This window comes from Natrix helvetica (assembly GCF_964273705.1).
Source record: "Natrix helvetica genome assembly, chromosome: W".
NCBI classification, from domain to species: domain Eukaryota; kingdom Metazoa; phylum Chordata; class Lepidosauria; order Squamata; family Natricidae; genus Natrix; species Natrix helvetica.
The window spans coordinates 60,412,078-60,416,281 of NC_138555.1; the positions used below are offsets into that span (position 1 = coordinate 60,412,078).

Genomic DNA, 4,204 nt, shown 5'->3' on the forward strand with positions numbered 1-4,204 from the left:
ATGGGAGAACCTCGATCTCCCCATAATTACCCGCACGGCTGCATTCTGGACCAACTGCAGTCTCCGGGTGCACCTCAAGGGGAGCCCCATGTAGAGAGCATTACAGTAGTCCAGGCGAGACGTCACCAGCGCGTGAGTGACTGTGCTCAGGGCCTCCCGGTCCAAAAGGGGTCGCAATTGGCGCACCAGGCGAACCTGGTGGAACGCCCCCCTCACCACGGCTGCCACATGATCTTCCATAGCCAGCCGGGCATCAAGGAGGACGCCCAAATTGCGTGCCCGTTCCACCGGGGCTAATTGTTCATCCCCGATGGCCAGCGATGGGATGTGCTGGTTGTACCGGCGAGCCGGAAGCCACAGCCACTCTGTCTTGGAGGGGTTGAGCTTGAGCCTGTTGTCACCCATCCAGACCCGCACGACTTCCAGACACCGGGACATCACTTCGACGGCCTCGTTGGGGTGGTTTGGGGTGGAAATATACAGCTGAGTGTCATCAGCATACAGATGATATCTCACCCCGAAACCACGGATGATCTCGCCCAGCGGTTTCATATATGTGTTGAACAGGAGAGGCGAGAGGATCGACCCCTGTGGGACCCCACAAGTAGTCCATAAATTGAGTTTAAATTGTTGCAGAAGATGAGATCAAGGCAGTTGTTGAGTCCAGTGTTGTTAGTTACTAGTTAATCAAGTTCCAAATTAGTTACAGCATTGTACAGGGTTGCATGTATGGGTTCAGTTGTACATTTGTTTAGGGTCCAATTAATAAGTGGTAGATTGAGGTCACCAAGAAAGATCATAGGGTCTGGGCAGGAGGCTGCCCATGTTAGTAGTGAAGTTAACTTATTCGCAAGTTCGATGTCGTAATCTGGGGCTCTGTAACATAGTAAGAATTGAAATGTGGTATTTATGGACAGGTCACAGACGATGGTCTCAGGCAGAGCAAGCTCCTCTGTAATTTGAATATTTTTAAGATAGAAAAAGGGACTGATTGATTTCTCCAGAGAAGTATATCTTTTTTCAAAAACCTAAACCAAAATGCCTAGGTCAGCGATGGCGAACCTTTTTTGGCTCGCGTGCCACAAGTGGGGGGAGCGCGGGGGGGTCGTGTGCGGGCGTGCCGCACCCATAATGCAACGCACCCCCCAGTGCGCATGCGCGCACAACGCGCCCATTTTTGCATGTTTTTTTCGCCCTCCCCAGGCTCCAGAGGCTTTATAGGAGCCTGGGGAGGGCGAAAAGAGCCTCCCCCGGCCCCCGGAGGCCCTCCGGAGGCTTCAGGGAACGTCCCGAGGCTTCCCTGAAGCCTTCGGAACACTTAAAACCACCCTCCGAGCAACCCGGAAGTGACTTCCGGGTTGCTCGGATGGTCGTTTTAAGCGCTCTGAAGGCTTCAGGGAAGCCTCGGGACGGTCCCTGAACAGGCACGAGACGTGCGTCTCCATCGCCCAGGCCCGGATCGCCTCCGCCGCGCAGCGCCTCGGGCCCGGATCGCCTCCGCCGCGCAGCGCCTCGGGCCCGGTGTCCTTCACCGCTCCGCCCAGCCTCTGCGCGCTCGCCAGGGCCCGGCCTTCAGATCGCTGCCGCCACCGCCACCAGGACGGGCTCGGCCGAAGGGAAGTGCGTCTGGCCTCGGCCGCGCCGCCCTCGCCTCCTCCTCCTCCTCCTCCTCTAGCCGCGCCACGCCAGGCAGTCCGCGCAGCCGCCTTGATCCCGGCCTCAGGCGCCGCCGCGCCGCGCTCAATAGTCGCAACTCGGCTGCCTGCCGCCTTTTCCCTCCTTTGTCTCCCAGCCGGGGCGGCCCGCCGCCGAGTTGCGACTATTGCTGCCGCTGCTGCCGCCGTTCACAGGACCCGCCTCTCACCCTCTTCCTCCAGTCGGCAGGCTCCGACTCGTTTGCTGCCTGCTGGGTCCCGGCGCCGCGTTCGAGCCGGAGGGGGAAAGGAGGAGAAGGAGAAGGAGGACAACAAAGCCCCCTTCGCTTTCCCCATCCCCCCCCTTTCGGCTTAATCCTTGCGACGCCCGCGCAAAGCCCCGAGGGAACGGATTCCTGTGTTGGACGCATGGCAGGAAGGCTATACAGTCCCCCCTCCCTCCGCCGTCCAGACGGTCCCTGACGCCTTCGGAACGCTTAAACTGACGCTCCGAGCAACCCGGAAGTCACTTCCGGTTTGCTCGGAGGGTGGTTTTAAGCGTTCCGAAGGCTTCAGGGATGGTCCCTGAAGCCTCCGGGGGGGCGGGGGGGCTCTTTTCACCCTCCCCAGGCTCCTATAAAGCCTCTGGAGCCTAGGGAAGGCGAAAAATAGCTTTTAAAAAGGTGAACTCAGCTGGCCAGCGCGCGCATGCGCGCTGGCCAGCTGACAGGGCAGCGCCTCGCGTGCCCTGACAAATGGCTCCGCGTGCCACTTGTGGCACACGTGCCATAGGTTCACCATCACGGGCCTAGGTAGTAGTTAGAAGCAGAAGTTAGCCAATAAATAGTGATCCGGCAATGTTACATAGTTATATACTGTATATAGGTTCAGTCTAATATAAGCCCCACAACACGAGCTATGCTGAATAGGAAGTGCACCAGTTACTGGGTTGTAGAGTTCTTGGTGCTCTCTGAGCTTCACTGCCCACTCCCCACTCTGAAGATGTTACTGTCAGAGTTTGTTGCAGAAATCAAATCCAGAAAGCACACACAAGTAACTGATTCATCAGGATTCATTAACTTCTCTTTATATATCATATAACCAGGGGTGGGTTGCTACCGGCATTACTGCCGGTTCGCTTCTTGCGTGCATTGCGCTGTGTAGGTACCTTAGCTGTGCTTCCATTCAGGGGAAGCCACACTTAAGTCCTCACGAACTCATCTGAGTTGTGACCTGGGAACTTAAATAGCAAGGGCTCCTGGACAGGTCACGCGTACAATCCTGGAGCAGTGAAAGATAGAGGAGCTAAGATGAAGGACAGGCAGCAACGGTTGTAAAGAGCTCTTCCAAAAGTAAATTAGGTTTTTTTCTTTTATATACTGTGTATATATATATATATATATATATATATATATATATATATATATATATATATATATATATATATATATATGTACGTATGTATTATGTATATATGTATTTTTATATTTTAACTCATTTTAATCTATTTTTAATCTATAAGTATTTTTATATTTTTAACTAACTTAATCTATTTTTAATCTATACTGGACTTTTACAAAAGCACATATAGTGTGGCTACCATTTGTTTTAGATACATTTTAACAATACTACAAGCCAGGATTTTTAAGAATGGGGAAAAGGAGAAAGAGACAGCACTCTGCAGCAGAGAGTTCATCCAACCCATTGAAGCAGCAGAAACTAGCAGCAAACCAGTGGTGGGTTTCAAAAATTTGTAGAACCTCTTCTGTAGGTGTGGCCTGCTTTGTGGGAGTGGCTTGCCAGCCATGTGACCAAGTGGGAATGACTTGGCAGTCAGGTGACCAAGTGGGAGTGGCTTGACATTCACGTGACCGGGTGGGAGTGGTCAAGACGATGTCACTGCATTCTTTGCCCCAATGGATGATCTACAAAAAGAAGATATAAAAAAGGAAAATTATTATTTTGTGCACTTACTACTTAAATAAGATTAAAATAAGTACACAAAACGATAAAAGAGCTACTTACAGAAGGAAGATGACTGTCCTTGCCAGTCTTCAGTATCAGTGACTCCAATGAATGGCCTGCACAAAGAAGAGACACAGAAATGAACTCTTCCATTGCATGCACTGCATTAGGATGAAACCAGCACACAAAACAATAAAGACAGCTACTTACAGAGGAAGGATGACTGTCCTTGCCGGTCTTCTACGTCACTGATCACACTTGCTCCAATGAGTGGCCTGCACAAAGAAGAGACACAGAAATGAACTCTTCCATTGCATGCACTGCATTAGGATGAAACCAGCACACAAAATAATAGAAAAGGAAGGTGACTGTCCTTTTGTGTGTTGAAGTCACCCACTGACCACCTTGCTCCAATGAATGGCCTACACAAAGAGATACAGAAAGGAAGACTTTAATTGCTTGCACTACTATATTAAGGATGAAACCAGCACACAAAGCAATAAAGACAGCTACTTACAGAGGAAGGATGATTGCCTTGCCGGTCTTCTACGTCACTGATCACACTTGCGCCAATGAGTGGCCTGCACAAAGAAGAGACACAGAAA

General features: G+C 51.2%; 1 long non-coding RNA gene across 1 annotated transcript; it reads right to left on the reverse strand.

The window, feature by feature from the left end:
- Nucleotides 1-3,502: 3,502 nt before the first annotated feature.
- LOC309400360 lies at nucleotides 3,503-3,876 on the reverse strand. Its single transcript, XR_014176644.1, has 3 exons — nucleotides 3,810-3,876; nucleotides 3,660-3,715; nucleotides 3,503-3,559 (listed from the first exon to the last, which is right to left on the reverse strand). It is a non-coding gene; the product is annotated as an uncharacterized lncRNA (long non-coding RNA).
- Between the last annotated feature and the right edge of the window lie 328 nt (nucleotides 3,877-4,204).